Source organism: Ictidomys tridecemlineatus, chromosome 10 (assembly GCF_052094955.1).
Source record: "Ictidomys tridecemlineatus isolate mIctTri1 chromosome 10, mIctTri1.hap1, whole genome shotgun sequence".
NCBI classification, from domain to species: domain Eukaryota; kingdom Metazoa; phylum Chordata; class Mammalia; order Rodentia; family Sciuridae; genus Ictidomys; species Ictidomys tridecemlineatus.
Window position 1 is genome coordinate 128,069,010 of NC_135486.1, and position 21,894 is coordinate 128,090,903.

The 21,894-nt window shown below is 43.4% G+C and overlaps 1 protein-coding gene and 1 long non-coding RNA gene across 7 annotated transcripts in view; one reads left to right on the forward strand and one right to left on the reverse strand.

Moving 5' to 3' along the window:
• The window catches only part of Tnrc6a (trinucleotide repeat containing adaptor 6A), a 175,489-nt gene extending 157,227 nt beyond the window's left edge, over positions 1 to 18,262 (reverse strand). For 3 of the 6 annotated variants that reach the window (XM_078024193.1, XM_078024195.1, XM_021725461.3), the window contains exon 1: positions 18,005 to 18,259. The gene's annotated coding sequence lies outside the window, so the exon portion shown is untranslated. Of the gene's footprint in view, positions 1 to 18,004 lie in introns of all 6 variants that reach the window. The other 3 variants (XM_078024194.1, XM_078024187.1, XM_040278652.2) reach the window with 3 other exon arrangements.
• Positions 17,391 to 20,510, forward strand: LOC110597979 (uncharacterized). Its single transcript, XR_002483771.3, has 2 exons — positions 17,391 to 18,088; positions 18,469 to 20,510. It is a non-coding gene; the product is annotated as an uncharacterized LOC110597979 (long non-coding RNA).
• The last annotated feature ends 1,384 nt before the right edge of the window (positions 20,511 to 21,894 follow it).

Below are 21,894 nucleotides of genomic sequence, written 5' to 3' on the forward strand. Positions count from 1 at the left end.
TTTCTATGCATTTTATTAGTAAAACATTTTTTAAAGACAAATAAAAGGCAAGAGTGAGCACTAGATTTGTTATTCTTGTTTAAACAACCTGGGAAGGGTTTAAAAAATCCTGATGCCCAGAGCACAAACCAGATTAAATAAATCAGAATCCAGATTTCTTCATTTCTTAGTTTTCCTACCTGAATACGGGTGCCCTTCTTAAATTCCTTGTAACTGCAAGATTTCTGTGGCCAACAGTGTCCCCTCTGTTCTCTTAGGTTCATGTTAAGAGGGAAAGAGCTGGGCACTGTGAAACATGTCTGTAATCCCAGTGACCAAGGAGGCTGAGTCAGGAGGATCACAAGTTTGAGGCCAGCCTCAGCAACTTAATGAGACCCTGTCTCAAAATAAAAAATAAAAATAAAAAGAGCTGGGGGTGTGACTCAGTGGTAGAGCATCTTTAGGTTCAAATACCAGTACCAAAAAAAAGAAAAGAAAAGAAAAAGAAAAAACAAAACTAAAAACACAAAACACCTCCAATCATGAAGATACAGTCACCCTGGATAACCGTGTGGTGGTTGGTTCCAGAACCTCCTTGGATATAGCAAATTGGGTGCCTCAGTTGAGCAATGTTTGCATGAAACTTGTGCACAACCTCCTACCTGCTTCAAACCATCTCCAGATTTACTTAAAATACCGATCACACTCTAAGTGTTGTGTAAATCGTGGCGGTACCGAATTCTTTAAAGAACAGCGGCAAAAAAAAAAAAAAAAAAAAAAAAAAATTTCCAATTCTGTACATGCTCAGGACCTGTGCAGTTTTTCTTGGACATATTTTTGATGTGATCGATTGAATCTGTAGATGCCAAACATATAGATGAGCAATGGAAAGATTCAAGGTCTTCCAAAGAAATGCAAAGAAGTTAGCCGAAGTGGGTAGGCTGGGAGTGGGGTTAGTATGAAGACTGGTTCAAGAGCTACCCCCACCCTGCTGGGACCATTGCTGGGGACCTCAGCTGTGACCGGGGAAGGGGCAGTGGAGGGCAGTGGGCCAGCTGAATGGATGTCCCCAGCTCTTAGTTTATCCCAGATACCTGGGTAAGTATCTGAAGCTCGGCTCTCCCTCTCCACCTTTAGCCTCGCTCCTGCCTCTGGGACATCCATCCTGTGTCTCTACATCCCTAACATCACTATCAACACACTCCAGATCTGCTCTTGCAATTGAATTCCTACTCTTTGCCTATAACCCCGTTCTCTAAGTCAGACCCTGGAGGCCTCTGGAATTCCTGCCTCCTCACCTTCACCTTGAACCTTCTGCTGAGCCTGGTGACCTGCATCCCGGTCCACTCCCGGGTCCCCACGAGCACCTAACGCCATCATGACCCGGTCCCCTGGGTCATCTGTCTGAATACTCTCACTTCTGGAACCACTGGACCCAAGAGGGGAAGGCCCACCGCAGGCCTTTGGGTTTCGTGGTCCCTTCAAATCTGATCCCAGCGCTGGCAGCCGACACTGAGATATTTGTGGAAAGATGCAAATAAATGAAAGGCAGACCAGCGTGGAGTTTGATGTACCATCTTCCAAGCCCAGCATGGGACGACCACCCGATTTGTCATTTGAAAATGAAAATCTGAACTGTATTTTTCTCCTCTGTTTACAATCTTTGCTTTTTTAAAATTTTTTCAATGGTTTCCCGTCACCTGGAGCAAAGCAATGTTTCTCAAATTTTCAGGATTCAATAACCACAAAATGGGTTGTTTTGGAGAATAGGCAGATCTCCGATTTTAGGTGAAGGGTCATCGATTTTAAAAAAAATAAAACTAAGAAATGACTTTTTAAATGAGCAATATTCAAATGTCTCTTGTTAGCCTTCCATTTGTCTTCTGAGTTTGAATTTCCAGGTTTGTCAATGGAGTTCAGATAGTTCTCATAAACTTGAATGCGTGAAGTTTGGATAAGTAGAAATAATTCAGATAGTGCCATATGCCAGCCTTAAAAAAAGAAGTATTTACCAGGTACCGTGGCGTACACACACCTGTAATCCCAGCGGCTGGGGAGGCTGAGACAGGAGGATTGCGAGTTCAAAGCTAGCCTCAGTAACTTAGGAAGCCCCTAAGCAACTTTGTGAGATTTTAAATAAAATATTTAGAAAGGGCTGAGGGGGGCTGTGGCTGTGGCTCAGTGGTAGAGCACTTGACTAGCACAGGTGAGGCCCTGGGTTCGATCCTCAGCATCACATAAAAATAAATAAATAAAATATATTGTGTCCATCTACAACTAAAAAAAAAAGTTTGTTTTTTTTTTTTAAAGGTTATTTGTACGAGCATCAAAGTCAAAGGTCATACGTCATTCAAGAGCTGAGATGTTCCATGTTTTCACTTGGCAGGTGAATTTCTATCTTTTTCTTTTTTTTTTCTGGTTTGGGTTCAGCCCTGGAAAGAATATCTTCCTATTTTCTGGTTCAGGGTGTATGGCTTTAAATATCCCCCAGGATATGTCCAACCGTGTTAGGTCTTTTCTTCACCCATCAAGGGTCGGGAGAGTCAGCGCCCGGTGGATGCCTCAATTTCAATTTCCTGAGCGCTCAATCTCCCGTGGGGTCTGAAATGAGAGGTTGGAGCTCCCCCAGCCTCTGGCCGCACTGGGCTGACTCACCACTTGAAAATCACAGCGATAAGGCTTCTTCCCAACTCTGATAATGACGACAAGGACCAGATCCGTGTCATTATTGGTGTCATAAAGAAATCACGATGCCCCCTTCATCTCAGTGATTCACCGGAGCGCCTTCCCCTTGCACAAGTGGCTTGCAGGAAAAAGCAGACTGAGAACCCACCACCCCTTCCTGCGCAAAACCCAGAAACGACATGCTCAGCAGCTGAGGTCACGCAGTGCTGACAAGGCCTGTGACTTGGGCTATGCTTGCTTCAGATCGGGGGGCAGGCTGCTGAGCGGCACCCCATCTTAACAAGAGAAGGAGGAGGCCGCTTAGCCCCAGATCCAGCTGATCTGAGTAGCTGGGGAAAGGACAGGTGGCGGGAAAGGCCTCAATTCTTCCCGGCTCCTTACATCCACACTGATCTGAGTTGCTATGGGACTTGCTGTGGCCCAGTGGGACGTCAATCAATGGCACATGAGCAGAGATTCGAAAAGCGCTGGTACCTTTGGACTTGCCCATGTTTTCCTTCTCTGCCTTTGCCATAGGAGCATGCTCAGGCTGGCCTGTAGCTGGACGTGACCCGTGGAGGGAGTGGGGTTTGGTTACCCCAGTTATCCCAGCTAAGTCTATTCCAGATTAGCCAACGGCCAACTGACACCCAGACGTGTGGAAGAACCCAGCCAAGAGCAGCAGAGCTGTTCACAGGATCCATGACCAGGGCCAGCTTCGTGACTGTGTGACCTTTGTCATCGCATAGGCCCCCCGAGAAGACCGGCTGCAGGCTTCAATGAATATTCTGTGGCCATCCTCTTGAAATTCTTTTTTTTTTTTTTTTTTTTTTGGTACTGGGGATTGAATTTAGGGACACTCGACCACTGAGCCCCACCCCCAGCCCTATTTTGTATTTTATTTAGAGACGGGGTCTCCCTGAGTTGCTTAGGGCCTCACTTTGGCTGAGGCTGGCTTTGATCTTACAATCCTCCTGCCTCAGCCTCCCAAGCTGCTGGGATTGCAAGTGTGCACCACTGCACCTGACTTTGAAATTTTTGATAATTTTTTTAATAACAGGGACTCACTTTCACTTTGCACTGGATTCTCTAAAGTATGTCGTGGGTCCTGCACCCCTCTGAGCCCTGACACCTGAATGAGACTACCTGAGACTGAAAGAACCACCTGGCGAGTCCACAGACTCATGTGATAAATGCATTCTTGTTACTTAAGTGACTGTTATGTGGTTGCTTTGAAGCATTGTGACGATCAAACCTTTCTTTACTGGGCATCCGCTTGGTCCTCCATTAGCACTATCTTCAAATATGCCTCTAATTTGCATCATGTCTCACAAAACAATATTAGAGTAAATGAAAAATATTATTAGATTCAATAAAAAAAGCATCTGAACTTTGATTTCTGGAATCAACAAATATCTCTTTCTCATTAAATATGTACCACACAGATGCAAAGAGCTAGTTCAAGAATTTTCCACCAGTGGCTTCCCTGAACTATAAAACAAACCATTGGCTCTCGTCAGGACAACAGGAAGTTCCGCCATATTTGAATGCCAATTACACACACAGCCTATGACCCCATTGCTACATTTGCCAATGGTTAGTTTTGCCTTCTCTCCTGGCATCTCCATTTAGGGCTGGCTTTATACACATGTTGATAATATAATGTTTTGCACTTGAATTGGCTGTTGTCTTGGCCGGTCTGCATTTCAAAATCAAATTAATCAATTTCATACTAGAAAACATTATTTTTCCGGGTGAGGTGGTGCATGCCTGTCATCCCAGCAGCTCAGGAGGCTGAGGCAGGAGGATCTCAAGTTCAAAGCCAGCCTCAGCAATTTAGTGAGGCCCTCAGCAATTTAACAAGACTCTGTCTTAAAATAAATAAAAATTTTTTTTTTAAAAAAAGGGCTGGGGATGTGGCTCAGTGGTTAAGCACCCCTGGGTTCAATCCCTGATACCAAAAAAGAAAAGAAAGAAAGAAAATATTATTTTATACTTGGTTCAGAAAACCCACAATGGACCATAGAGTAATTCTACTTTGACATGGAATCTCTCCCGGGATCTTGAAGCTGTCTGACAAAGTTCTCTGACAGAGTCTACATTGGAGACAAGAGGGGGGGGGTAAATCTCTTGTTCAATTAAATGCGATTTTTGGATATCGCAGCCACATTCCCCATTCACACTTCCCCTTTCAGCCACTTGGGTGAAATCGACACATGCACAAATGCTTTTGTCCCAACGGAGCCTGAAGTCCCGCTCACTAATTATGCTTCCGAGTTGCACGGCGGTCTGTGCTGCTATTTTCACCGTCACTTCTACACATCCATGAGTCACTTTTTTAGTCATTAATCTATTTTTGTTAATCAGGGCCACCACACAACAAGATAGTAACAGGGAAAAGCAAATTTTACATGGGTAAACAATAGCATGCAAACGCTCGAAGACAAACCATCTTATGGGAAGTGGGTTTTAGTTGCACCCTGATCCTGTGACCAACCTGAACCATTCTTCAGAACGTAACAGGACTTGGTCATTTTTTTTGGCCATTTAAAACTTTTGAAACACTTAAGCATTTTTTTCCCATAGCTTATGCCTCAGAAGCTGCCAAATTATATGAGAACTATTTTATAGACAAATTGATTACATTTTAGAAATGCCCGGACTCTTTCTTATTAACTATTAATTTTATTAAAAGCTATTTGTTATTATATAAGCCATTCTGACATCTATTTCTTTGGGAGGATACGTATTTTCTTTTCAAATAGATTCTCTTATTTCAAACTCACAATGACCCTAGAGAGCAGTGTTGCTACTAAGACTTTATAGAGAGGGGAAACTGAGGCTTGCAGAACTTCTTGCTCAAGGTCACAGAGCTGGGAAAGGGTCAGGCAGGGACGGGATCCCAGGTTTTCTGGGAGAGCTGGGTTCCTGCCTGCCTCTCCCAGTCGCCTGCCTGTGCTCTCTCTCACTCACACATTCCCCACCCACTGTAGGCCCTGGCCATGTCGCTTGACCCTCTCTTCCCCAGAGAGCTGACCTTCCTTCTTTCTGGGCCCATCTTGTTCCTCCTGTCTGGAACATTCTCTGCCATTTTCTCTCTTGTCCTGGGAACTTCAATCCTCCCTTCAACACACAGTCTAAGGACCTTCTCTGGGAAGTCAGTCCTTCTACCCTCCTCTTGGGATTTTTACCTTGCCTGCTATATCAGCCTGAACTGGATTTCCTTCTGTTCTTCAGACAAAAATGTACCCACGTCTGGAGGGACAGCTGAGTTAGGAAGAGTTACAAGGCGACAGGAGAGAATTCACTGCCTTGTATCTGATGGTTCCCTGGTCTATCATTAGTCGACTCTGCTTATTGACTGGTGCCTGGATGAATAGTCATTTCCTTACCTGCTAATGGGAGTCTCAGGCCGTGGGAGAACAGAATTAATTTTTATGGCATCCATAATAGCAGCTAGTTAGCTTCATGAGACAAAGCGAACATATCCTGTTTTATCCTCTCTCATTTATTCCCTGAGAGTGAGACCTCTCCTAGCAGGTAGTTTCCAAATTCGCTAACTCTGAGAGATGGCTGGATGTTGCTTCTGGGTTTTCAGAGGACGTGGCCGTGTATCAAGGTTGCAAGACTGGATCTTTCAGGTCTGATGGTAATGATGAAAACGATAAATCAATTGGTTATATTATCCCAGAAGAGAAAGGGGAGTGTAGTGGTTAGCACAAGGCTTTCTAAATTCACTGGAAAACTCACTTGGGCACTGTATATTTGAGCCTCATTCCCCACAAGTGTGTGTGTGTGTGTTGGTGGCTTACATATGATTACTATTGAAGTCATGGTCAGTATATTACAAATCCATCCGTGAGATGGAAATGAAAAAGAATGATAGAAAGAACTTGTATAAATATTAGTTCCATTATTTTCCTTCCTTACCCCAAGAGATCATCCATATATCAGCTGGACTATGTTTACACCACTCTTGTCTATACAGTTCTCACTGGGCAAGCCATTTAACCCCTTGGGAGCCTCAGTTGCTTCACTAGTAAAATGGGAATTATATCAAATATAAAGTTCAACATTTTTTGGCTTACTTTTGTCTTGTTGTTTTGGATCCTCTACTATAGAGCTACATCCCCAGCCCTTTTTATTTTTATTTATTTATTTATTTTTAAATTTTGAGACAGAATCTCACTAAGTTGCTGAGGCCGGCCTCAAATTCGTGATCCTCCTACTTCAGCCTCTCTAGTAGCTGGAATTTATAGATATGTGCCACTATGTCCAACCATATTGTTCAATATTTATTTGTGGAATAAATATAATGTAACATAATGTCAATGCTATGTAAACGGTTATTGTGGGCCTACGGGACTAGACCACTATTTAGTACAGGGTACACACATCTTGGTAAAGCACCTGTCTTGTGATTGGCCCATGCAAAGTGCTTGGTGAGCAGAGGACAGCTCAGTCAGAGCCTTTAAAAAGCACAGGCAAAATCAAATGCCTTTTCCCCACCCTCCAGAGCTGGCCAGAGGATACCGTGTCCTCCTCACCTGTGCACATAAATAATTCATCTTCCCAGCGGGAGTAGCTGAAGAAAAGAGAGGTCATGCAGCATAACGAGGATCAGACAGACACTACAATCCCAGCATCCTCAATCCAGACCCTAGCTCTACCAGGGCAGGTGACCTGGGTAAGGTATATACTCTCCCCTGCCTTAGTTTCCCCATCTGTGCAATGGGTACCAACTTCACAGGGGTATTACACAAGTTTCTCATTGTAGCCTGCCTGGTATGTCAGAATTGTTGTATAAGTTTATTATATAAATAGAGTTGTTTCCTGGTATCAGAGGGGGGATTGGCTCCAGACTCCACCAGTCCCCCTCCTGGGGTACAAAATCCACGGATACTCAAGTTCCTTGTGTAAATTGGCACTCTACTTGCAGATAAGCTTCAAATATCCTTCCATAAACTTTAAAACATCTCCAGGTTATTTACAAAAACTAGCACGATGCAAACGCTAGGTAAATAGTGGTTATGCTGCAATGTTTGGAGGATAGTGATAAGGGGAAAAAGTCTACACCTTTTCAGTGTAGATGCAAATTTTTTTTCACATATATTCAGTCTCTGCTTGGTTAAGCCTGTGGGTGTGGACCCTAAAGATATCGAGGGCCCACTGTATTCCAACTAATAAAAGAAGTGCTATTTCTTCTTCACGTTAGCCATTAAAGTGATTAAACTATCTTTGCTTTCTTGAATTCCTTTCTCACTAAATGGTCTTTTTTCCTGTGTGTGTGTGTGTGTGTGTGTGTGTGTGTGTGTGTGCGCGCGCGCGCGCATTTCTAACAGGATGAGCTACATGTATTAATATGTATTTCTCACTTACAATTAATTCATGACAATTTGGTTTATATCTCAGTGTCTGGTGATTTGAGTTAATGTAAGTTTATCCTGTTGAGGTTCCAGGGACACTAACACAGTGTAATTTGAGAGTCAGTACCTTAAAAAGCTCCTCCTTGCCCCTTCTGGTCAGTACCCCCCAGAAAAACCACCATTCTGATTTCAGCTACATTTGTTTTTTTCCTAGTCTGAACCTCATGTAAGTAAACCGAGGCAGATTGGGCTAGGCGCTCTTTTTGCATCTGGCTTCTCTCATTTAACATTACACCTGTGAGGCTCATCCTTGTGGCTGTGTGCAGTATTAGGCTGCTCTTCTTCACTGCCATGTAGTACTCCCTTTAGGACTTCTGTCTCTTTAAAATTTCTAAAATTTCAAAAACCATTGTGAGGGCTGGCAGACAGCTTTATGGTAGCGTGCATGCCTAGCATGCACGAGGCCCCGGGTTCCATCCCCAGCGCTGCCAACAAAACACAAAACAAAACAAAACAAAACCCAATGTGAAGGCTCAGGGGTATAGCACTTGCCTAGCACGTGTGAGGCACTGGGTTCGATTCTCAGCACTGCATATAAATAAATGAAGGTTCATCAACAACTAAAAAAAAAAAAATGTTAGAGTATATAAGTGTGATCTCACTTATGCGAAAATTCAAAAACAGGCGATCTGAGTGCTTCACAAGTGTACATTACATTCATAATTCGTGCATTTTCTGTGCATGCTGAATACATTTTTGCTGAAAGGTGATACACTGTTGTAAATTCTTTCAGGTGAATTTTCCATTGAGAAGCACAGAGAAGTTGAATAAGATCACACACACACACACACACACACACACACACACACCCCTGTTTGAAAGACAAGAAATGGCAGAGTCAAGGTCAGGGCCAGACAGGAAGTCCGCAGAGGGAAGGGAGGTATTGGCAGTCTCCCCTCTAGAGGGAGGATGTGGGGAGTGGAGGACAGCAATTGGGACTCAGGGCTCTGGTCACCACGGGAGGCTTCTGGGGGCTTCGAAAGGCCCATAGATTGGGCACAAGAGTAAACAGAAAACAGGGCACCCCTCACAGGAACAGAAACCTAGCTCTCAGTCCTCTGTCTCCCACGGGATTCCCACAGGGGTTCTGACCCTGTGCCCTTGGGTATACCTCGGGGGTCCGTGAACTTGGGTCAGAAAAACACTGCAGCTTTGGGCTGGGGAAACAGCTCAGTGGTAGAACGCCTGCCTGGCGTGCATGAGGCCCTGGGTTTGGTCGCCCCCAAAATAACAATAATAATACAAATGACAGCTTGGACTCTACGTCCTCTAATAAAATGTACTATTTCCTTAAACTGTGAAAGTAGGCAACAAATCACAGCAGTCTGAGCAGTACTGTGGCTTATCGCCAAGAAGAACCACAAATATTTTCATATCATTCTGCAGCTGTTGTAGGTGTTTAAAAATATCATTTATAGTGATTCAAAAATATGGTAGCATTCAACCTGTTACTAGATTTTTTTTGTTATTGAAAACATGCATAAGCAGATTGATGTGTATATCCCTAACTTGTTTTTAAAATATGTTGATGATGGTAGTGGTAACCTGTCGGCAATCTCGGTGGCTCTGAAGGCTGAGGCAGGAGGATCTCAAGTTCAAAGCCAGACTCAGAAACTTTGCAAGGCCCTAAGCAACTTAGCAATTTAGCAAGACCCTGTCTCTAAATAAATAAATAAAAATTTAAAACATATAGATCTATATATAGAGAGAGCTGGGGATGTGGCTCAGTGGTTAAGCACCTCTGAGTTCAATTCCTGATTTCAAAAAAATACTTTTCTTGATGAGTACATTTCAGTAAAATTTATTTTCATTATGCACTTATATACTTTGTGCTAAGAAGGGATATATAGATTTTAAAAGACTACTTAAGTGAATTCTAGCATAAAACATGTTAGGAATCCCTGAGTTAAGACACTCAAAGGACTAACTAGATGAATCTACTATTATACTTACAGATTTTAGCACATTTCTTTTTTTGTTTTGTTTTGTTGTTGTTGTTCAAAAATATATCATTCGTTCTTTTTATTGAGACATAATATTTGCACATTTTTATGGGATACATTATGATGATTTGATACATATAGACAATGTGTAATAATCAAGGGAGTAAGCACTTCCATCTCTACAAATGTTAGAAATCTTTATGTGCTAGGAATTTCTTATTCTTGTAATAATTTTGAAATATGTCATAGATTATTTTAATCAACAGTTACCTTACTGTGCTGTGCAAAACTAGAATTAATTCCTCCTCTGTGTTTTGGTACCCCTTGTTTAACTTTCTTTCCATTATATCCACCCTTCTCAGTCTCTAGTAGCTACTATTCCACTCTGTTTGTCTACTAAATTGACTTTTTTTTTTTTTGAGAACTGGGGATTGAATTTAGGGTCACTCAACCACTGAGCTACGTCCCCAGCCCAGCACATTTCTATTACTAAGAAAACAAACAAAAAAGAAAAAATATAACAGACTTGTATAACGTGATTAAAAAAAATATGTCCTACCATGTATATAACCAGGTATCCCAAAATCTCAGAATATATATTCTTTTCAAGTACACATGGAAAATTTGCCCAACTGACCATATGCTGGGTTAAAAAGAAGTTAACAAATACCCAAGGAAGAAATCATACGTATAACCAAATTAGGATATAAATTCTTTAAAATATGTATATATTTTTTAGATGTAGATGGACACAATACCTTATTTTATTTATTTTTTATGTGATGCTGGGAGTTGAACCCAGGGCCTCACGTGCACTAGGCAAGCTTTCTACTACCAAGCCACACAACCCCAGCCCAGGACATAAATTCATACTGAAAAGAGAGGTATCCCACTCTGTTTTAGGAGCTAAGCAATATGTTTTAAACCCTCTTTTCCTACTGGAAATTATAAAACATTCTAAACCAAGTGGCAATAAAAATATCACATGCCAGATTAAGGAACCCAGTTTTTTATAACTTCACATTCACCTATTAGGAAAGAAAGGCTGAAAGAATCAATGTTCTAAGCACCTATATCAAAAGGTTTTAGAAGATAATAATAAATTAAATTCAAAGAAACTAGAAGGGAGAAAATAATGCAGCTAAGAAATTAACAGAACAGAAAGCAAACATATAATAAAGAGGATTAACAGAGACAAGAGTTGGGTCTTTGAAAAAAAATTTTGAAAGAATGGATAAATACCTGATAAAAGCTAATCAAGAAAAAAAATCAGGATAGGTAAAAGGGACATCACTACAAAGCCAATAGATAGTGAAAATTCATCAGATTCTATGAGTAACTTTGTGTAAGTTAAATTTGAAATTTTAGAAATAATGGGTAAATACCTAGGGGAAAAATACTTATTAAACGATACAATACAAAACCAGGAGAAATTCTTCACATCTATTAAAGAGAATAAACCCGTATTAACAATTTTTCCATAAAGAAAACTTTAAACTTGGATGGCCTCATCAGTGAATTCTGTTTCACATTGAAGGAAAAAAATTATGCCAATTTTACACAAACTCTTCCAGGACAACTCCAAAATAATAACAAAATACTTCCTCATTTTATGACTATAACCCAAGTTCATTACCAAAATCTGTTAAGATCATTATGGGAAAAAAAACAACATCGAGGTAAAAATCATAAATACATATAAGCCAACTTCAATCTAGATGTAAATATAAAAATATAAACAAATTTAAATCTACTTCTAGGAAAAGGACACTGGCTAAATTGGAATTATTTCAAGAAAACAAGATTGATTGAACATTTGAAAATTCAACGATATAATTCACTATCCTAAAAGAATGAAGTAGAAAAATCATTTCAGTATCTAAAAAAAAAAACCCAGAAATAATTGGTAAAATTTATAATTTTTTTTAAAAAAAGTAAAACTAACTCTGAGCAAAGAAGAAATAAAGAGGGATTTTCTTAATCTGACCCAAAAACTAAACAGAAGAAGAAAAAAGAAACCCAAACCCTTTTGGCAAACATGTCACCTACTTGCTTCATGTGAAAATCGAGTCCTCTGCGATCAGAATGAGAAAGAGGAGAATTGTTTTCATGATTTCTGTTATATTGCATTAGAAGCCTTTGCTGGTAAAATTGGGCAAGAAAAAAAAAAGACATTAAAGGATGTAAGAACCAGAAAGAAACAAAAACAACTTGTAGGAAACGATTTGACTTATGCATACTCTAGGATCCAGATACAGCCTGGAGGAATTCATTCCCAAATTCATGACCAGACTTGCCCATGAATGTTCGGGGAGGCATTATTCATAACACCTGGAAACTGGAAAAAAAAAATCCAAATGCCAATCAAGAGCAGAATGGACTAAAGTGTGGTATGTGCACATAATGGATCACTGTGTACTGGTGAAAGTGAGCAAATATACATAAACACGGATGAGCTTCCAAAATAAAGCAGTGAGCATGTATAACTGTGATGCTCTCATTAGAAGAATAAAATCGTGAGCAAAGGAAGTCATAGAAGAATATCTATGGTACGATTACACTTACACCTCAAATGGTCAGAAAGAGTTAAATAGCACACTACTTAAAAAAAATGTCTGCATATGTGATAAAACTATAGAAGGCAGAAAAATTATTATTGCAAAAGTTAAGATAGAGGTAGCTACTAGGGAGGGTAAAGAGAGATGCTATCGGAGGACTTCAAAGGTCATGGGTGGTTTTAACAATTCTTTGGGCTGTACATAGAGACTTTGCACATATTTTATGAAGGAGGCATCTCATTTAAAAAGCTTTTCCAAGGGGGCTGGGGCTGTAGCTCAGTGGTAGAGTGCTTGCCTGGCATGTGTGAGGCACTGGGTTCGATTCTCAGCACCACATATAAATAAATAAAATCAAGGTCCATCAACAACTAAAAAATATTAAAAATAAACATGAAATAAAAAGCTTTTTCAAAAGCAATTTGTTTTAGATCCAATTACCAGTTTACAGAAAATACAAAGGACAGATGAATGTATTCGATTATACCAAGAGTAAGTAATCTGCAAAATTCCAACTTTTGGAAAACCTGGAGGACAAACAATTGTGTTTCTGTAACACAAAATTTCAAGGGGAAAAATAAAACAAAAAGAAGAAGAAACCAATAAATTACAAAAATATTTAAAATACATGTTAGCAAATCGCCATGAATAGCGATTTGTTCAAATACTCAGACTCAGATTATCATATGACAATTGCCAGGGGGTAATTGACTGGTTATTTCATAAGTATTTACTCTTGGTTACGGGTGGTCGTGATGGTATAGCTATGTTTAAAAAGGGTTCCTTGAGGCTGAGGGTGTAGCTCAGTAGTAGACAACGTTTCTAGCAGGTACACAGTCCTGGGTTTGATTTCCCAGCCCTAAAGACATTTAAAAAAACAATTAAAAAGGGTCCTTTTCTTTTAGAGATAGTCAGTAAAAATAAAATAAAATAAAATAAAAATTATATATGAAATTATAGCATGTCAAATATTTGATTCAAAATAATCCTGGGAGGGAGGGATGATATAGAGAAAACAAGATAGACTATAAGTTGAAAATTATTGAAGCTAATGATGTCATACTAGGCTTCATTAAGCTCTATTTGTATATGTTTGAAATTTTGCATAATAAAAAAATAAAGACCAGGAACCTGGGAGATTGGGCTTTGCCATATCAAGATCTGTTTGGAAAGGGAGGGGGAAGAAGTGAGCATGATATTTGGGGGTTGATTATCTCCTTATTTTGCCCAGAAAAGCTTCATAAAACAATGTAGATGCATATTTTTCAAAATTTAGTGTGCATATAAATCACCCAGGGTGTTATTTAAAGTGCAGACTTGGGCCGGGCATAGTGGCACATGCCTGTAATTCCAGCGGTTCTGGAGGCTGAGATAGGAGGATCACGAGTTCAAAGCCAACCTCAGCAAAATCGAGGTGCTCAGCAACTCAGTGAGACCCTGTCTCTAAATAAAATACAAAACAGGGCTGGGGATGGGGCTCAATGGTCCAGTGCCCCTGAGTTCAATCCCTGATACCAAAATAATAATAATAATAATAATAATAATAATAATAATAAGAAGAAGAAGAAGAAGAAGAAGAAAATTTGGATTCAGAAGTAAGTTCTGGGGCAGGGGCCTATTGTCTGCATTTCTACCTTCAAGGATGAAGTTCTTTCCCTGCAGTCTAACCCCGATTCCCCTGAGCACACCCTCCACCTATTCTTCCATTCCCACTCTGGTCCAGTCGGGAGTCTGTGGCTCACCTTTCCAATCCCTCTTTTTTACCACCCTTTACATACATTGCCATCTTCTCTATGGAATTTTACTCGAAAAGCACCTGCTATCCTCAGATGCTTCAGCCCAAGCCCTTCGCTGGGGAAAGCGACACCATTTGGAGTGCAGGCTCTGCTCCCAAGAAGCCCCCGGCTCTGCCCGGCAACCCTGCCCCTTGCTGCATCTGTCCTCCTTTCCCTCTCTCCGGGATGATCACTGAGCTCACGAGGGTCGATCAGTCTTCATCCTGAAACACGCCCACTCCTGGCTTGGCTACACTGTTTGGTTTCCCTCCTTCTCTTTTGGTCTCCTTTATCTGGGTGTCTCCTTCATCTAATTTTTAAATGTCGGGGCAGCCTGGGGTTCCAGATTAGCCTCTCTTTGGTTTCTCTCCTTATCTTTACACTCCAAGTGATCCTAACTCATCTTCCAAGTTTACATATCTCGTCTCAGTCTCTGAGCCCATTTCCCATTGTCTATCGCCTGTCTTGTTAGCAATCTCCCAGGAAAGGCAAATATACTGGGTCCCATCTGGAAGGCGTGATTTCCTCCTGTCTTCTTGACCTCGAAAGTCAAATCTTCCTCTTTCAATGTGGGATCTCCTATAATAAGTCTTTCCCTTCAGCTCCTGTACCTAATCCATTAGCAAGATTTTTTTGTTTTGACTTCTTAAACATTTTATTAATCTGCCCATTTCCTGTCTGTTACCATGGCAATTACACTCAATTAAACTGGCTCCTGTTTATTTCTCAAAACAACCACATACTTCTTTGCCCCAGGGCCTTTGTACATGCTATTGCCTTGCTTAGAAAATTTCAGCACACTGAATTCCGTATGGCCCAAATTCCATTAAAGAGTAACAATCTCGGGCTGGGGATGTGGCTCAAGCGGTAGCGCGCTCGCCTAGCATGCGTGCGGCCCGGGTTCGATCCTCAGCACCACATACCAACAAAGATGTTGTGTCTGCCGAGAACTAAGAAAAAATAAATAAATGTTAAAATTCTCTCTCTCTCTCTCTCTCTCTCTCTCTCTCTCTGTCCCCCTCTCTCTCACTCATTCTTTAAAAAAAAAAAAAAAAAAAAAAAAAAAAAAAAAGAGTAACAATCTCAAAGGTCTTCCTGAACTCCAAAACCTTCCCAAATAATTCCGTGAGAAAAGGAGACCTTACTATACCACATCCACCCTATTCTAGACACTCCTTTGATCTGCATCCAAATCAAATGCTCAGACCTCTGCTGTTGTAAGTCAGCTACACAACCAGGGATAAGTACGTCTCTACTCACAAAACTGGCTCCAAATTTCCTGTTGGGTTTCAGTCCCCCCCACCTCAATATTAGAGGGACACAGATTCCAGCTTATTTTTTTGAAGTCATGTAGTAACTTTGGGGGAAAATAGACACAATATTTTGTACCAAGAGGTACGTTTCTCCATGAGTGAGTATGGGCTTGAGGTTGTAGCTTATCTTGGCCAACAGGGCAAAAGTGACACAATCCAAATAGATGTCTGAAAAGCATGTGTGCTGGGGTTTCCCCTCTCTTGCTGCTTTTGGAACCCAGCTGTCCCATGAATCAGGCTGGACCAGCCCACTAGACATAGAGATGCGCGGCCCCCTTCATTTTAGCTGCCCCTGCCAATCATCAGACACCTATGCAGGACCATCCTGAGAACAGCTCTCAAACAGCCCATCAGCCGACTCGAAAGAATGGGACTTCCCAGATGATCCCAGTGGCAATTGCCAGCTTGCAGAATAGGAGCCATGCTGAAGTGGATTTAAGCCTCTACCTTTGAAGCAGAGTGTAACGTAACACAAATAGACACTCTTTTTTTTTTTTTTTTTTTTTTTTAGTGCCAGGGATTGAACCCAGGGTCATTTAACCACTGAGCTACATACTCAGCCCTTTTAAATTTTTATTTAGTTACCAGGTCTCACTGAGTTGCTCAGAGCCTCACTGAGTTGCTGAGGCTGGCCTCAAACTTGCAATCCTCCTGCCTCAGCCTTCCAAGCTGCTGAGATTATAGGTGCGCACCACTGTGCCTAGCATAGACACAATTCTTAAAAGAATCCTTTTCATGCTGCAAACCCAGTTATGCTGCTTCCCTGTTTAAAGTGCTTTTGTTGATTCTGGGATGAAACTAAAGTCACCGAGCAAGGCCGACAGAGTCCCACGCAATCTGGAATGCCTGCCTGGCTTGGACCCCCTTGCACCCTTGCCCAGCCCACCACCATCCTCGCTGTCCAAGGCATCCCAGGCTCCAGGCCTTCCCCCATGCCCTTCCCTCAGTCTGGAAAGCTCTTTCTGACTCTTCACCTGCTCTCTCAGATCCCAACTTACACATCACATCACCAGAGAGGTCTTCCTCTTGCATCTCTTGGTCTCCCCCAGCTGAACTCTGCCTTCTGTGATGCATTCCCCTGGTACCCTATAGTTTTCCTCCTTAGCAAATATCCCGGTTTGAAACCTGTTGTCTCATAGGACATGTTGAATAGTTGTCACTCCCAGTGATTGCAGAACAGATGTCCCTGTTTTGTTCACCAGTGTAGCCCCAAAATCTGCACAGTAGTTGCCCTGTACGAACTGTTGATGGCTATTCCGCGGGAAAGACTGCCATGGTGGCTAACTGTGAAGGCTCTGGGTCCAAATCCGACCTCTGTTGCTGATTGGCTGAGTGACCTTAGTGAACTAACTGCTCTGTGCCTCAGTTTCCCCATCTCTAAAAATAAGGCTAAACATAGCACCCTCCCCTTGAGCTATGGACGGACAGATGTTGGCATGCCCGGATAACAGTGAACCAGCAGCTTCGGGCCTGGTCCTCATCCCCTGTGCCTGTGGCTACAGACCAGCCATGACTGAATTTACATGCGGCTTGCCCATGGCTAGTTTCCCGGCCAGTGCTCTGCCTCCTTCTGCACAGGTGTGGCCTGCGACACCTGAACGTCCCCTGAGCACCCAGCTCTGGAGTTCAGCTGCTGCCTTTGGGCCTGTTTTTCCTACAGGGAGTCAAACGTGTGGTGTCAGAGATCCTCCTCTCTGGGCTGTCACTGTGTGTCCTGTCACTGGGGGAGCCCCTAGCTGCGCTGGCCTCGGGAGCCCACAGACAACCTCCTGGGAGACAGCACGGATGGTCACAAGCAATGCGCTCAGGTCCCTTATCACCTAGGTGCGCACAGCACCGGCGACAGGAAGTGGGCAATCCACCTGGTCTTGGTGAAGACAATAATTTTGAAGGGACAGTTAGTACATTTCCAATCATCAAGTCATTTAATGGACGAAGCTGGTCCCTTTCTTTTTGGATAGAAAGAACAACAACAACAAAAACAAACCTAGGCATCTAATTGTTTTTTTCTTTTTTTGGAAAGCGGGGTGAGAGGGACTCCCAAGAAAACCCCTGGGGAGGCAGCGAGTGGGGTGAGTGGAAAGGAGATCGGAGGGGTGCAGAGGGCGGAGGTGAGAGGTGGACTCCGGGAGGCCGAGAGCGGCACAGGCTGGGGACCGAGGGCGAGCGGCAGGCTCTCCTGCGCCCCAGCGGGACAGCGCGGCGCCCGCCGCTGCTCCCCGGGACCTCGGTGGCTGGGCAGGGCCGCGGGCTGCGGCGGGCGCTGCCTTCCAACGTGCCCGGGGACGTCCCCGGTGCCAGCCGATGAGGCAGCGGAGGACGGCTTCCCGGATAATCGCCCCAACTTACCAGGCGCGGAGTCCGCGGCTGCAAAAGGACGGGCGGGCGCCGGGGCCAGCGAGGGCCCGGCCTCCAGGTGCCCGGCGCGCACAGGTTAGTGGCCGCACGGCGACGGGCTGCCCATTCGGTCAGGCACCAGCGCAAAGGCAGGGAGAGCCAGACCAAAAGGCAAAGGAGAGGAGGGACCTGCTTGTGTTTTTGTATTTAAATTGTTTTCGAGCCCACGTAGCCCCGGGAGTCACATGCCGCCTCCAACATCACCGGAGCCATCACATGATACAGGTCCCCCATCATGTGATGCGACGATTCGGCCTAACTTCAGTCCCCAACCCCCACCCCTGCTCCCAGACTGACAGATAAAAGTGCCCAAATCAGTGACAGGGAGGGACGCAGATGGAAGATCCTCAGAGTCCCCGCGACGCGACGCTAAGATCTTGATGAATAGTTAATACGCCTCCCTCTCTCCTCCTCAGCTACTGCCACTTGGAGCGGTGCCAGCCTCATTTGAATCCCAGCCTTTGTGAATAACTCAAGTGTCGCCACCGTTGCTCCAGCAATCGTAGGGCGTCTGGGCTCACACCACCCTGCCTCGCCCCAGGGAGCCCAAGGGGGCTGCCTCCCTCCCCGCAGCCTCCAAGCTTCGCAGGGCGGTGGGGAGGCTGCCCTGGCTGAACCTTCTAGGCCTGCCCCCACCCCGCAGCCGGAAAAAAAAAAAAAATTGACAAACTGGAGATGTCAGAGTGGAAGGAAGGGACCCGGTCTGGCTTTCAGCCTACGCTGTCCCCTTTCTACCTGGGGATCTATCTGGAGCCCTGGCTGTGTGCAGAGGCGACTCTGGTGTGCACGCGCATCTTCTCCCTTCATCAGGAGACAATTAAATGGGTTTGGTTTAAACGTCTGCTAGGTGTGTCCTCCCGCTGGGGGGCCTCGCTTCCTCACTCAGGCCTTCTATTAGACGTTTTGGTAGAGCGCCTCCTGTGCTGCAGGTCCTGTGCTGGGCACGCAAAGAGCCCAGAGGGAGGGGGAGACGTTGTAGCAACGCAGACAGCCAGCCTCTGCCTCGAGGTGCAACTTGTCTACTCGAGGAACGAGGAACGGGTGCAAACAGATGGGACAGATGCAAATTTCACCTTCACACACACTCGGGTATGCAAAACGGTAAGTCCTCCGTTTGTCCACACCCAAACTTCTGTCTCCGCCCCCATTATGCTCAAGATAGGAAAATCAATCTAATCATCTCCAAATAAATTCAACTGGGTGAATTTTTCTTTGCTTCAGATTTACAATAAGTCAAATGAGTGCTTTTTCTCAAGTCACCCTCCTCCCTAGGATTGACAGTCAGCTCTGATGCTCAAACACCAGACATTGTGCTCATTGTGTGGAATGCTTTCTTTAGGAGAGAGTGTGATTTGCTGTTGCTTTACTATTTGGGCCTTGTTGAAGCAGAGGAGGATGATATTTAAGACCAACTGGGCAGCCGAGTTAAATGCCCCTCAGAGGAAGAGGCCTGCTCCAAACCACAAGTTTTGATCTCTTAGGTTCTATCCAGTGAGAGCCGAGAAGGGGTCTGTGGCAGGCGTAGTACAGGTTAAAATTTCCCATGGACAGAGAAAGTTCCAGGTAGAAATGAGGTCTGGGTGGACAGAGGACTTGGCGTTATACACCTGAGTTTGTGTGACCATGAACTTTGCATTTCTGTTGCCTCCCCCACAAAATGTGTGCCTCAGACAGGAATCTTGTGCACATTCCTGTTGGCGAGGCGTAGTGCTTTGTCTGCTGAGCCCCACTTCTGCTCCAACAGCTGGAGAGGACTCCCTTCTCCCCTACAAGTACTCCTCCAGGAATAGGAACAGGAGTGTAGAGGGGTGAAAAGAGTCATCTGTGCGGAAATTCTGGATCCTCCAGAGGCCTGTGAGAAGAAATGCTCTTCTTCTTGCCACCTTTTGTACTTTGATGCAGTTATAGGAGAGAACCATTATGTGAGGAGGTTTAAAAAAAAAAAAACATTGACAAACTGGAGATGTCAGAGTGGAAGGAAGGGCAAAAAGTTTCTTGATGGAACTGATTTGGCAAACGGACTCTGGGACTGTCTGTCTTAGACAAATCAAGGATCTTCATGGTTTGAACCACCTTTAGTAAAGTATTTTATTATTATTCCAACTGAAACCGCATCTGGGGGATTTGACAGTTGTCTCCCGGTCGTCAGTGGTGTTTGAAAAAGAGAGAAGTTGTGGAGATGCAAGTCTGATGCAAGATTAAGAAGTAAATGGGAAAATTCTGTTTCTGGCAATATGGAGGACCAAATATGGAGGACCAGATAGTCTCAGAGAAATTCTGGAAAATGTAACAACATTCTTGTAAGTGCATAACTGAGCTCATTTAGAAAGAAGAAAAAACAGTCAGAGCTAATCTACCTTGGGGACTGCTGTCACTAGGAACATGGTAGCCTTGGTAGAATGGGCTGTAACTCCAACCAGATATAAAACTTAAATAAAGTCTTGTATTGAGAGCCGAACCTTCCATGGCTACTTAAGAACCTTGAAGCTGTATATCCTTGGTGAAAAGGTGTGTGTCATAGCTAATTTTATGCTCCAACTTGAGCTCCCATGGGGTGCCCAGATTAAACATTATCTCAAGGGGTGTCTCTAAGGGTGTTTCTGGTTGAGATTTAGCTTTTAAATTGTTACATTACAATTATACATAAGTTGGATATATTTGTGCATAAACGTAATTTGGTCAATTTCATTTAATTGGTAGACTCTGCAAAGCACCTTGCCCTCCCCACAGTCCTTCACCCAGTCCTTTGAGGGCCTGAGAGAACACAAGGTGGAGGGAGGAGTTCTTCCCTCTGGCTTTCTGCCTGCTTGAACCGGAGAGCTCATCGCAGCTCCTCCAGCCTCAGAATGAGATCCACACATCGCCTCCCCTGGCTCTTAGGCCTTCAAACTCATACTGACTCATGACAGGGGTCTGCCTGGGCCCGCAGCTTGGGGCAGCAGACGGGCTTCCCAGCTCCCGCAATGGCATGAACTGGTGCCTCATAATACATCCATCTTTGCCACTGCGTCAGTTTCTTTGGAGAACACCGATAAATACATGTGCAACAGGGAAAAAGTCCACTTTTAAGCCCAGAAAAACACTGAAGCTTATATGTGTTGACCTGAATTCTGGGTCAAGGAAAAAAATTCTTCAATGATAATTAATCACTTGAACATACACTACTTTTACAACCCAGTAATAACCCCCCACCAAAAAAAAAAAAAATCAAATCTCAGGCAAACATAAAACTGATCTTAAGGTTAAATTCCTTAAATCCAGGTTTCACAGAATTCTCACTGTTCAAGTGCCCACAGCAATGAGTTTAGAATCCCAATTATAAAAGTCATAAATTATAAAATGTTAGTAGATCAAGACAGCAGCTCACTAAGTTATGCAGGCTAGCCTTGAACTTGCAATCTTACTGCCTCAGCCTCCCCAGTAGCTGAGATTACAGGTACTGCACTCAGCTTCAATAATTTATACCTATTAAGAAAATTAAATATGGCCAGGCATAGTGGTGCATGTCTATAATCAGCAACTCAGGAGGCTGAGACAGGAGAATCATGAGTTCAAACCCAGCCTCAGCAAAAGCAAGGCAACTCAGTGAGACCCTAAATAAATAAAATACAAAATAGGGCTGTGGATGTGGCTTAGTGGTCAAGTGCCCTTGAATTCAATCCTTGGTACCCTCCCCAAAAAATAAAATATGAGCTGGGTACAGTGGCCCATGCCTGTAATCCCAGTGACTGGGGAGGTTGAGACAGGAGGATTGTAAATTCAAAGCCAGCCACAGCAACTTAGTGAGGCCCTAAGCATCTTAGCAATTTTATTTTGAGACTTTGTCTCAAAATAAAAATTTA